General features: G+C 45.9%; 1 protein-coding gene across 1 annotated transcript in view; it reads left to right on the forward strand.

Moving 5' to 3' along the window:
- Positions 1-2,102: 2,102 nt before the first annotated feature.
- AMOTL1 (angiomotin like 1) overlaps positions 2,103-14,037 on the forward strand; it is a 123,127-nt gene continuing 111,192 nt past the window's right edge. The window contains exon 1 of the mRNA XM_081063602.1: positions 2,103-2,227. The gene's annotated coding sequence lies outside the window, so the exon portion shown is untranslated. The remainder of the gene's footprint in view (positions 2,228-14,037) is intronic.

Consider the following 14,037-nt stretch of genomic DNA (forward strand, 5'->3'; position numbering starts at 1 on the left):
AAGGGGAGTAAGGAAGAGAGAAAAGGTTATGGGATAAGTAAATTATAGGAGCAGCTAGGGTCAAAGAGACATTGAATTAAGATAATAGAGAGAATAAGGTGGAAAGTTAGGAGGCAGTGATTGGAGAGTGGAATGCTCGACATTGAGATTTTGGATGGTGTCACTATGAGAGCAGAGAGCTGAGGTAACTAGAGGTCAAGGATGGGGAAGGATACGGAAGAGCTGAGAGACTACAGTATGAGAAGAATCCATTAAGTAGATAAAAAATAAGAATTGTCATGGGAATGGTATTGGGGAAGTGACAGTAAGTCAGATACCTATATCTTCAAGGAATGAAGTAGAATAACCAAGGATCTGTAGACAGTTTCAGTAAGTAGGGTAACGTGGTCTGTTACTTTCAAGGAGAGCCCGGTTTTGATCAGAGTAAGAAATTGAAAGAAACATTCAGACAAGAGGCTGAGGATAATGGGGATTTTACTGGTGATGATCATGAATTCCTGAAGACAAATGGGAGGCTTCTACGAGATGGGAAGGGTGGTGTGATGCAAACATTCACCCAAGCACATTCCCTTCTTGGATTTAGGAGCTGGGGTGCAGCCGGCAGAGATAGATAGGGCAGGCAGCTCAAAAGTGGTTGCTTCAGTGGGGGAAGGACAGCCCCACCCTGCTTCACCATGAGCTATGCTGGCTACAGTGGCTTCTTTCTGTCCTCCAAGGTAATTTGTAAATCCAAAGCTGACAGTGGAAAACCCAGAGATGGCTGAGTGTTTACAGAATTAGAGCACTTTGGCACAGATCTGGGGGCCTTCAGGCTGCAGCAGCTGGTGATCTGATCACTTTGAGACTATAGATGGCCCCCAAGAGGTTGCCTAGACTGTTGACTTCAACTGTCAGTCTTCCAGGACAACGATAGAGAAGGGACAACCATTTTCCATGTTTGCTCCTACATTCCTTCTACCTCTTCCTGGCATTAGTGTGGTCTCTGTCTCTGAAGCACATCCCCAAAGCCCAGGGCCCTCCCAGGCAGGGCAGTCAGTCAGTCCTGGGGGGAAATGCGTAATGCAACTGCCCACGTTTTTCAGGCCACTGCTCCAGAGAGATTCCCACAATCGGACATGAATGACTTAGGACCTACAACTCCGACTCTCAGACCATAGCCTCTCTTTCTACCTTATATATTTGAAACCGCTTAACTCTTGATATAGTAGAAGGAGCAGGGCTCTGCTCTCCTCACACAGACACCCCCCCCCCCATAGTGCTGAGCAGTCATCCATAAGTTACTTAGTTTCTGAGGCTCAGTTTCCTTGCCTGTGAAATGGAGACATTCCTTTCCCTGCTTGAACCAGGCAGTGTCTTAAGGGGAAGAAATATTGTTTGGACTGAAGTTAGACTACAGGTTCACAAAGAAGGAGGGGGCTGAGGGCATTTGAGGATCCTCCTCCTCCCTTGCTCTCTGACATTAAAGCTCTAAACATCCTTCATCTCCCCATGAGAAACACAGAACAAATGATCTCCCCAGCACCCGAGTAGGATAGACGTAATACCTCAAAAAAGCAGGAATCGCTTTTATAACTGGTTATGCTCTGATTTTTTTAATAAATGGGGGTGGGACAGGACACCCTCCAACCGTGAGTTGGGAGGCAGCGCGCCAGCCTCTGCCGAGCGTGACGGCCGCGGTCGCCTAGCAACTGGCGGCGGGGGATGAGCGCGGGGACCTGGCCTCCGCCGGCGCCCCGCACCCTCCGCCCTGCGGGACCCGCCGGGAAACTTTGGGACTTCTGAGCGCCGGGCGTCGGCGCGGGGGCCGCGGCCGCAGCGCTGCGCCCCCCGAGGGCTGAGGGCGGAGGCGGAGGGCGCAGCCCGCGCGCTGGCCCGGGGAGCCGCAAGGTGGCACCCGGGGAAAGTAAGCGCGCACCGCGCGCGCCGGGAAGACGCTCGGTCCCCGGGCCGCATTGCCCCCGGGGGTTGCGGGGACAATGTATCCATTCTGTATCCTCGGCGGGCCTGGCGTCCCGAACGCCGTGTGGCCCCGGGTCCACGGATGCTGGTCGCTGCGAGAGAGAAACCCGCGCTTTTCTTAGGGACCTGCGCGGTCATTGATGCTTAATCGATTCGCCCGGAACGGTTGCGATTCTATTTTTTTTTTTCTTCTTTTCTGTTTGTCTTCTTTCTCCAGACACTGAGTTTGTGGAAGCCTCTCCCGCGCCCTATCAGCCGGAGGAGTTAGGTAAGCCTGCCCCTCCGCCGTGCTTCTCGCGTGCAGCACGGAAACCACGAGTGTGGCGGGGGGGGGGGGTGCCCAGACGAAATCGGCCGGAGGGGCGGAGGGAAAGAGCCGGAGGTCACTTCCCGGGCCGCACGGTCCCCTCCACGCGACCACTGACTGGCCTTTTCTCGGCGCGTGTGCGCTGGAGTGGCGGGGAGAGTGTCAGTTGTGCGGGGCCAGGGGAGCGAGGGGGGCGGCCCGGGGCAGTGGTGCTGCTCCCAGGAGCGCGGGGCCTCGGAAGCGCTGACTCCTCCTGCCCGCGGGGTGCGGCGGCGGCTGGCTCCCCCTCGCCAAGTGCCTTGCACGAAAAGGACACCGTAGAGGTAGTCTTCACCTGAATTTAGTGAAGTCAAGGACCCAGAGAACGGCGTCCCAGTAATTAAACTCCAGCACCTGGAAGCTGTATCCCTTCCCGGTTTCTATTCCTGGGAATAGGGCATTTCATCCTCCCATGCTTGTCCTTCTAAGTGGAGATTTGTGGTCGGTGAACCACTGACACTTGTCAAACACAGACTTCCCTATGTGAAGAGAAGGAAATTTGCATTGTCAGGATCCCTCTAAGTATTTCTCACTTAGTGGCTTTAGTGGTTGGGTTATTTTCTTTCTTCTTCCTCTTTTCCCCCCCTTTTTTCTCACTCCCTGGTTTAGCGTAGCTGCTATCAAGTCTGCCCTTGCTGTTCTCTTATCATGAGCTTAAAAATCTTACCTTCCTACCACGAATGACAGCTGTTTACAAATGTTAATTCACAGTATCCTGCTCAGCCTTGGGTGCTTTGTTTCTGGTCAGCCTCTCCTCCTGGGATGTATGTCTTCACCAAGTCCCACACCACCTGAAGTAAAATTCCACCTCAGCAACAACTTTTGTTAATTTCTAGAGCACCCAAAATCGGTCTGGATTAAGGGTGGCATTCCGAAGTGGGGAAGAGTACTTTGTTTATTCAGAAGACGTGTTTCTGGCAAGTTGTGAGGCATTCCCATCTCTGTAAATGGAATCATAAATGCATGAGCAAAACTAGCCTTTAAAGGCATATTATGGTGAATCCTTTTATGAAATGAAAGTGACATCTAAACCATAGTTTTGCATGAAGTGATTAAAGACGGCAAATTCTTGGTGATCTGCTCCATGTGTGTATAATTGTGTACTAATGACACCAGCATTGGCACTCCGCAGTGTGACAGAAGCTGTTTGGTCCTCGTAAATTACAGATAAGCATAAGCAGTGGCAGGATGAGCATTCCCTGCTCTGAGAAACTGCCTGTCTAACTACTAAAACATTTGCATTCACAGAGAATGATTTATGCACCAGAAGGGCCCAGGTATTTGACCCTCTTCCATTCCCATCTCTCTCTGGGACTAACAGACAGGACTGCCCAGCTGAGGCACTGATAAGTAGGGAGACCCTTCTTCTCTTCAGCTCCTTTGAGTGAAAAGCCCAGTTTCTCATGAGGAGATGAAATTGTTATAGGAAGCATGGGTCTCTAGGCTTCCAAGGTGATAGGGAATATAAAACACAAGTCTGAGAATCTGAGACCAGGGGTCCAGCCCTTACTTCCTTAGTAGATGTTAACTAGCCTGTCTTCTCATCTTCAAGAAGCTGGATTATGACAGGTGACCTCTAAGGTGTTGTCCAGTTCTAGCTTCCTGAGATGCTGTGAAGGGCCCGAAGCCAAAGGAGATCCATAGCTATTGGGTATTTATTATTTATTTTCAAGTGCCACGCTGTTTGGTTACACGATGTCTCCAGAGGGTTATTCTCTCTCAGACAGAGCAGCTCACGGGATGATACTGCATTGTTTCCATGCTATACAGGTCCAAGAGGGCACTGGCATTTCTCCCTTGGAAGGAATCATGATAGTTTTTGGTGCTTTTCTTAGACACAGCAGGAAAAATGCCTCTTATAGCAGTGGATGAGCTTGTCAAGCAGTCATTCTTTCCGGAGCACAGATGAGCACAGATTCACTCCTCTAGCTAGAATATAAGGATAGAGGTAAGTCATAAAAACTTAGTTTGAATTCTATTACTGCGCTTATCTTGTGACCTTGGCCAGGAGACTAAAGTGCTCTGAGTCTCAGTTATCTCACAACCCATTTGGAGACCTTGCATAGATGTTGCGATGTGACATGTACAGTCTTAGCACCAGGTGTTGTATGCGCAAGTATTCAGGAAGTGCTTGTTGTTGTTATTGTATTATTATTATTTATTTTAAAGGCATTTATTTCCTATGCATGAAGGATGGAATAGCTCTTATCAATTGTCCTTCCTAGTAACCAAAGCCATCTTTATTTCTACAAAGTTCTTTACAATATATCTAGTCTCCAGAAACAGATGCTCGGGCATGATTATCCGGTCAATTGAATTATTTAGTGATTTATCCCTGGGGCAGCATGTGGAATGGTTTTTCATCTGAGGTCTTTGGTGACAATCCCATTGCTTTCTTGTGGTCTGATCGGTCGTTTGTTTCACCTCCAGATCTTCATATCAGTCTCCAAATGAACAATAACGGGCTCCTTAGGGAATTTATTCTCAGTGTTGCAGCAAGATCATGTAATGAAATTATGTTGCAAAAAAGAGGGGGTTTGAAAAAGCAATAGAAAAAGGAGTGTGCCTTTGGATGAATGCTGCATTGAAGGCTGCCCATGATGGAGAGTTCAGAAAGGTACTGTCTCTTCTGTAGTAGTACCATTTTCTGAGGAGGCAAAGCCCACACCTCTCCATAGCCTTTCTGTAGTCCCATCCACAGTTAGACGTGAGGGCCGTCTGAGGAGGTAAGAGAGCATGCATGGAGAGTTGGGATGAACCCAGATGTGACCAGGTCTGCCCCTGTCTAATAGCCTTTAACAACTCCATGCTACCTAGGGGATAGATATTTGGTTTGGCAGAGGAGGACCTCCATGATCTGTCTTATCCCCATCCACTATAACCTCCTACATATGTTGAACTGTGGAGCGATCCTCTAAGTTCAGCTCTGTTCCCTTTGTCTGCATGCCCTTCCTCCCCTTTTTCCCTTCTTCCTGTGCCTGGCTCTTACCCCTCCTTCAGTGCTAAGCCCATGGGTCATGACCTGCTAATGGTTCTTAACCCTGCACACTAAAATCAGAGGAACTGTGAAAAGTCCTGGTACCAGGTCCTAATCCTGACCAACTACATCAGAAGCCTTGGAGTGTGGTCCCAAGCATCAGTGTTTTGTCATTGGTGGTTGTGGTTGTGTGTGTGTGTGTGTGTGTGTGTGTGTGTGTGTGTGTGTTTTAACTCACATCTCACGTGATTCCAATGTGTAGCCAGCATTGTGAGCCACTGCCTTAGATTTGGCCCTCTCATTCTTCTTGGTGAATCCAACAGCCAGCACAGTGCCCCGTGCACGTAAATCTTCCATAAATGCTTGTTGTAGAAGTGAGTGAGGGAGTCACTCCAGGATGCTGTCTTGTCATAGTTATATATCTCTAAGATTGGTCTCTCTGCTTGTCGTGACAGTGCCTCGGGGACTGAATCCTTTGACCTGGGAGCGATATTTGTCTTCTTTTTTCATTCTTTGGGCTTACCCAGTGTATTTTTAAATCTTCCTTAAAAATTGAAGTTTTAAAACCCTTTTTTAGGATAAAACAACTACATGCTTATTTTAGAAAATGTGGATGTTAGAAAGAATGGGGAAATGTCCACTCTCACCATCCAAAAGCAGGCAGGTCCCTTGATTCCTTAAGTTTTCCTAGTTTGTTGCCCTTTGAGGGTTGCTTGACCACTGGCATGCCTCAGTGCGTTTAGTTGCTACTCTCTGTGCTCAGACCCTGTGACGTTTCCTCCGAGGGCTGGAAAGGAGCGCTCATGAGCATAGGATTCTTGGGATTCACCAGGGCTAACTCTTGCAGGCCAGTATACCATGAGAAGGGGTTTTCTTGTGCTTTTCTTGCCTTCCTCATTCAAACAGGACATATTGGTTTTATTTAAATAAATGATCACATTTGTGTAACATCTTTAAAATAATAACTTAAGTGTTTGCCAGCTCATCCCCTTGCCCTCCTGAAATATGAGATGAAACGTCATGCTGGATAATTGTATTTGTGTCTGTCAGAGTGCATCTGCTTATAAATATAAAATCCGTCAGGAGAGGCTAACTGCTATAACAAACAAATGCAAACATCAGTGACTTAACAAGATAAAGGCAGTGTGTCTTGCTTGTGTTATAGCTTACTGCTGGGTTGTCAGAGGGCTCTGCTCCATGTGGTAACTGAGAGAACCAGTCTTCTTCCATCCTCTGGCTCCACTGTCTTCTAGAGCATCAGGATCTAGAATCTTCCTTCACTGGATGCTTTGCATCTATTTGGCAGAAAGGTGAATAAAGTGAGCCAGGAAAAGGCATGCTCGCTGTTGGTTGTCTCAGCCTGAAGGTAACATACTCACTTACCCTCACATTCCAAAGGTGAGAACTAGTCACATAGCCTCAGCCAGATGGAAGGAGGCTGGGAAATATAGTTTAGTGATGTGCCAGGAAGAAGAGGAGAACACATACATTGGTGATGACTGGCAATCTTACCAGTCTATTTCTTTTATTGCTCAAATCACAATGACTGAACCTCATTCTGGCCATGTAGGAGATTAGTCTTTGTAATAATACTAGTTTGGCTGCTATAACAGAGGCCAAAATGACAGTGACTTAAAAAAGATATAAGTTAATTTATCTCTAACTTAGATCATAAGCATGTCCCGTGCTGATTATTGATGGCTTTGTGATGCTCTGATTTCCTCAAATATGGCTTCCATACAGTGGTTTAATGTAACTGCTTCAGATCTCAATGTCACAGCCATATTCTAGTCCATAGGAAAGAGAGAAGAAAAGTAGAGAGCACAACCTGAAAACTGTACACATAATTTCACGTATATTCCTTTGGCCTGAACTTAAGTCAGTCAGATGGCCATACCTAGCTTTAAGAAGGCTGGAGAATTTGGGTGGGGGTAAGTGGAGTCTATTACCAGAAGAATGATTGGGTCGGGTGCAGGGAGAAAGAGGTGCTTGATAACTAGTAATCTCCTTAACAAGTTATAAGAAGCATATCTTAGTGGTTAACAGCGTGGACTCAGAGTCGTTCTATGTGGATTTGAATTTTGATCCACCTCTTACTTGCTTTCTGACCTTGGGCAAGTCACTTAAACCGTATCTCTGTTTACTAATCTGTAAAATCGTGTGCCAACTATTTTCTGCTACTCTTCCAGACCCACTCACCACCCTTCACCTGTCTGCTTAGTGCCTTGGAAAATGTACTTTTTGGAATGTATCCTTTGGCTTCCAGTTGGATTTGGCCAGTAAGAGGCACTGGCAAGATATGGAAGAGTGGAAAGAGAGATGTCTCTGTGCTTATTCCCTTTCCTTCAGGCCGTGGGATAATATGGCTGTATTATCCGAGGCCACAGTTCCTCTAGAGTCGCCCTCTCTTATAACATCAGATCGTGCTGGGTTCTGGAACCTCCCCTTCTGACTTAGGGGTGGTAGCAGCTCCCCACTGTGGCTAGCCTTAGGTGCTTCTTCATCTCTTGTTTTTTCTTTACCCCTGCCCTTCACACTCTTGTCAGCAGTCCCTTCACCAGGCTTTCTTTAGTCACTCCTTTTGAGCATGCCATCCATTTCCTGGTAGAGCCGTGACGGATATGACCGGGATGGTAATAGTACCAGCTTCAGACCATGGTCAGGAGGAACAAATGCATCTTAGGAGGAGTGCGCAAATGAAATAGCCATGAAATGTTTACCATGTTTTCATGTTACTAGGCAAGTGCTCTGATACCTTCAAACATGGTCAAAACCTGAGAGATTTAGTTTTTGATATATAATAAGTTAAATAATATTGCTATTCACCTCCTCTTCCTCACCTCGTGTTGGGAAGATGTGTCAGGGTCAAGATTCAAGAGTTATGAACAAATCTGTTTGAAGTAAAATGTGTCCTGCATCCAAAGTCTCTTTTCTTCCATTACGTAAGGATGAATAAGGAGTAAGGTCCTAGACCTAAAATTCACCTACTTGGTGCTGGGCATTGGACGTGTATAAACAGCCCACCCAGCTTCCCAGCTTGGCATTTAAATCATGTCACCCCAAATATATTGATTTCCGAGGATGTGCTTGCCCATATTATTAAGAAATCAAGTCTTTCTTTAAGGCTTCTCTGTAATTTTACATCCAAGAAATCCCAGGGATGGCCGTTTGCCTCCACAGAGTCCGTTCTGGCTGCTCTGGCCTTTTGCCAGGAGAGCTGGAATTCAGAGACACCTGACTGAGGCCAGCGGACAACAGGATAACTACTCCAAGTCCTCTCTTCTCCAGAAACCGGCTGCTGGCCCTCACTGCTGCTACCCTGCTGGCACCAGACCCGCAGGCTCAGCATTCGCTTGCTGGGGTCCTAACTGGTTTCCCAGTGTCCTGCCCTCTGCTGGCTGCAACGACTGAGAACACTATCTCCTACACAGTCTTTCAGGCTCAGCGTTGGAGCCAGATCCTCTTATTTACTACACAAGTCTAGTACCACGGAGGATCTGGGATCAGGTTGGCTCCCTGCCGAGCTCGGAGCCAATCTCCAAACAGCCAGGGCCATGCACCCCACCCCTAGGTCCACCCCAGTTCTCTCCAACCTTCGAAGCCTATCTTTCCTGCCTTCCTCCTCCCCTAGCCCCGAACAGAACTTCCGAGAGGAAAGGAGTTTTCACCCCAGTTTAACTTTTTCTCACGATGGTTGACAGTGGAAAATTCAATTCCCTTCACAGGAAACCTCACCCTGCTGCAGGGGTGTGGTCTGGTGTCCTGGCTGTAACAACACAATCACAGAATAGTTCACTATTGTTATAATTCCCTAAATCGGGGCGACTCAGTCTCTTCTATTATTGATATACCATGATGGGTATATCAGCTCGTTTTATCCTCAGAACAACTCAGTGAAGCAGAAGAAATTATTTTCACTTTATGGAGGACCAAATAGGCTCAGAGAGGTTAAATTATCTGTCCAGTGTCATACAGCTAGTTAGATGCAAAGCTTAGATTCAAAACATAATTTCTGATTCCAGAGCCAATCGCAGTTTCCTGGGGAAGAGAATAGATAAGTTGCCCTCCTCCCAGGGAGATTTGGTTGTGGATTGAATAAAATAACATGTGAAAGTAACTAACACAGAGCCCTGGCTGTTCAGTTGTTGAATGAATGAATGAATGAGTGTTAGGTACTCAACACTATATATATAAATATATACACATATACGTATATGGATGGTTTATTAAATTAGACCATCATGTAGTGATCAGTATGTTCCAAAGGAGTTTTCTGGAATGGTATCTGAAGCAACAACCAGAAAAACTCCTCCTAGCTTCCTTTATTCACTTCCTGCTCTGTCTGCTCTGGGTTACACTGTGGAGTCCCTGGGGACAGTAAACCTCTTATGGTTTCCTGATGGCGGCGCAGACACTCTTTCTAAAGGAAACTAAACCTTTGCAGCAGCATGATTTGGGCCAGGCCAGTGGAAGCCTGGAGAGAAATATGAAAGCATAGCTAAGGGCAGGTGGACTCAGGCTCGGGTGTAAAATTTATCCCCAAATGTTTGTTTGCGAAGTGGTACTACGAATTGCCCAGGAGGTGAAGTTTTATTTCGGGGAGAGAATGGAATTGGGAGAGAGAAGGGAGTAGGAAAGGGAAAATGACAATAAATTCTGGGGGATAAATGCTTATCTACTTCAGCTAAAACAAAAAATAAAGAAGGAAGGAGATATGGAATTGTGGGATATAATACACATGCGCACACACACAAGATACGCACACGAGAAAATAGAAAGGGCATTTTCCTTGGTAATGAGATGTTTTTACTAGAAATATGTATGTAGGACTGTGTCCAGTTATTTCTGCATTAAACAGAAGCACAGCTGCCTAGAAATTATGATATTTCATCACTTGTTAAGGTCTACTGGCGTCTAAAGAGTGTTAAATAACCAGGTTGATCTGTTCAAAAGTACTATGATTATGGTTTCTGGGTCACGTTCTTCCTGGATGATCATTCTGGAATATATTCTGTTTTTGTTTCTCTCAAATCAGTTTATCTCAGGGTGGGCACATTAAAATGATTTGATATCACTTGTTTCTCTCTCTCTCTCTCTCTCTCTCTCTCTCTCTCTCTCTCTCTCTCTCTCTCTGTCTCCGATCCCCATCCCCTTTTGTCTTTCCCCTCCTCTTTTCCTTCCCTCTGTCTCTCTCCCTGCCCTATTTCTGTTTCCCTACGTCAGTGTTTTCCCCGTTCTTCCCCTTGCTCCCTCCTTGCTTTTCCCATCTTAAGTTGGAATATGGACAGAAAAGGCAGTGCTTGCCTTCCTTTCTGGCAGGGCTCTCAGCCAGAAAATGGAACAGGTCAAATTATAAAAACGGATACAAAAATAAGGCTCTTTGGCAAAATGAGGAAACAGATGTTCAGGGGTGGTTTTGCTGTCTCTAGCTGTGTGCTATCTGCTGAAACACTCTCCTTACAAGATTGCTCGATATGCATGCTCCTCATCGTGGCACATATGTGTGGTTATTTTCATGTCAAACACGTGTATATATTTATCTCTGCTTAATTCTCTCCCTGTGACCTTTGTACCCCCAAATCCGGAGTTGGCAAGATCACTGACCACCTGGTAGCAAGATTTATTTTCAACCTTTTCTCACAGGGTTTTTTTTTTTTTTTTTTTTTAAGACAACTGGGAAGAGTGGACATTGTAGCTGCTTTTGGGTCACTGTTTAATAGTCAATATTTTATGGAAACTTCAGGTTCTTAAGAAAATAGAGAAGGGACCTGTGTGTGCAGCGGGGTCACATTAAGCATCCCCTCCACGCTTAATGTGACCTATGGAAAGTTTGAGGTTGAAGGGGGGCGAATGAAGAAGGTCTATTGCTGGAATTTCTAACCTGCCAGGGCCCCTTTCTTTCTGTTCCCCAAAGGTTTGCTATATACTGACTGTTGACCAAAAAGAAAAGTCAATGATTGTGGCCCTTGGGTTGACCAGCTAGAGAATTTAGACTACCTCCTTCTTAAAAAAACATAATTTTCTTTTGGCTCTAAAAGCCATTTTTCTCCCAAACTCAAAAGAGGTTTTCGAGATTCTGAACATTTGTTATGGATGAAGGAAAATCCCTGTCAGTGTGGGTTAACCTGCTGTGACCACCTGCCCCTTCCACCTCCAGTGGTTCCCCTTGTTGTGTAGGAGTGTTAACAGGGATAAATGAGTTAGCACATCTAAAGCACTTTGAACAGTGCCTGGCAAATGACCAGCATTTAATAAACGTTATCCATTCCTGCTTTCCTTTTTTCCTGCCTTCCCCCACTTCTTTATCGCTCTCAAGTATGTCTTCCTTTCTTCCCTGAACTCATGGTATTTCTCCTCCTCTATTCTGTTCATCTAGTGACACTGAAAGAAGCAAAAAGGGAAAAGAAAATCAACCCCCAAAATAGAAAGCTAGAGTCACCACAAGCCCAGCTTAGAAAAAAGCATCTCCTCCAAGTGGACAAAGAGCAGAGACAGTGTTCCCAATTTAGTGAGTAGATGCAAGCTAGATTGCAATCCCCGTTTCACCTGCCTCATTTACTCTTTCTGCCCAGCACTTTTGTGCAGGGAACAGCTTACACAACTGAACATGCTAGCCCTGATTCTCCATTGCCAGGAATTCATTCTCATGAATATTGCTTTCTTTTTCTGGGAACTCTTTCAGTGTTGTGCGAATACTGAAAAGACTGAATTCTACTATGACGAATTCTTTAAAAATATATTTCCCCCCCAATTTTTTTAAAATAAGGTTTATTCTCCCTAAATTCTGATCTCCTGAATAAAAACTATATCTGAAACATGCACTACTTATGCCGATAGGTAAATAAAATTTACTTACTCCAGTTCAAAGGGCATGATTAATTGCATTATAATAAAAAGAGTTAATATTTGTTGAGTGCTTTTCACGTATTAGTTATCTTGATAAGAACTTTGTTAGTCATCCCGAAACAATCTTGTGAGGTGTAGATACTCTCATTTCCCTCACTTTACAGATGGGGAACTGAAGCTTAGACAAGTTAAATAACTTGCCAAGTCACACTTGATTAGTGATGGAGGCGGGACTTGAACCCAGCTCTGTTCTCTACCACTAGGATTTTTAACCACAATCCTCAATTCCAGAGCGAGTTACCAGAACCCAAACTCCTGATTCTCAGTGGCAGATTCTTGGCAGAACCATAATTTACAAACAGGTCTACTTGACTATAAAACTACAGGCTGACCTGTTTACAATAAATACTGCCTGCAATTTGCCACACATTGCAAGCTAGGCTTGGGGACATGAGGGTGAATGAAACACAGTCCTTCCTTCGAAGAATTGTTAACCTAACTGGGGGATAAAGACCAACTAACAGACAAATTTATAGTGGGAGTTCTAGCACCTTCAGGCCAATGGGCACCTACTGACAGTGTGACCTTATGCAGGTTATCTAACCTCTCTGGGCTTCAGTTTCCTCATCTGTGATAATGTAAATACTTGATAGGGTTATTGGAAAGGATTGAATGAGATAATGGAAGTAAAGTGCTTCGCACATAGTTGGGATTCCATGAGTGGTTGCAATTATTATGGTGAGAGCTATAAGGGAAGTATGCAAGGAGGGCATGGGACACCAGAGAAGAGGAAACTGACTCAATCATGGAGGTCAAGGGGAGGTCAGGCAGGCTTCCTGAGGGAGCGCCATCCTTCTCAGCCTGACCTGAAAGAGCAAAGGCACAGGACATGAACAGCATCATGTCTGCCTCAGAACCGCGGGCAGCTGCCTCAGTCAGCTCCTTCTAGGGTCCGTCTGAGGGCTGAATAATAGAGTGCGTGACCCTGAATCTTCTCCCTCATAACCAGTCCACATTTAGCATGGATACTCTACAGAATGGGACTCTAATCTCATTATCTCCTTCCTCAAATGCTGTGCATGTCCTCATGGCTCAAGGAGTCTGTCCCACTCTTAAAAGGCCCTGACATTTGGCTCAGTGGGGTTTGAGGGGACAAAGCTGTTATACCATGCTCATTTGAATTTCACTCCTTTTTGCATTAGTGTCATCAGCATGGTTTGTACTAGTACCAGCTCCTTGGAGCTGACATTCCACACCGTTTACCAAATGAGAGACTGAGGAATCCTCTAAAGCAGGTATAGTATAGGGACATAACCCAATGTAGGCAGGTATTGTCAGAATTAGCAAACAAAAATACAGGATACCCAATTGTCACGCGGGGTGGCATGCGGGGTCTCTGGTCCCGCTCCCCACATAAAAACGTAGGATATGGTGAGGCCAAAAAGGAACACCCACGGAGCCATAGATAGGGGAGTCATACCACTGTAGTCTCGCTGGCTGCTGGGTTGGAGACACAGGAAGTAGGAGCCACACTATCTGCAACCTGTCGTCCACTTCTCTCTGCCAACCAACCTCACTTGCTAGCTGCAATCCGCCTCTCTGCAATCCGCAGTCCACACTCCGCCGCTTATAGCTCAGCCACCATCTTCTTGCTAGCCCCCATTTGCTGCTAGCGTAGCCACGGCAGTCACACCAGTGGCCAGTGGCTCACTGGTTACAGCTGACGGCCAACTAGCCACAGCTGATGGCCATCCAATCACAGTTGATGGCCATTTACTACCTGAGCCAGCACCTTTCTATGTGAGGCCGAGAACCTGGAAACTGTACTCCTGGCTCTCTCCCCACACCAGTTAAATTTGAATTTCAGGTTAAAAGCAAATGATTGTGTTTAGTATATGTGTGTCCCCTG

The sequence above is a fragment of the Rhinolophus hipposideros genome (genome assembly GCF_964194185.1).
Source record: "Rhinolophus hipposideros genome assembly, chromosome: 10".
Lineage (NCBI taxonomy): Eukaryota > Metazoa > Chordata > Mammalia > Chiroptera > Rhinolophidae > Rhinolophus > Rhinolophus hipposideros.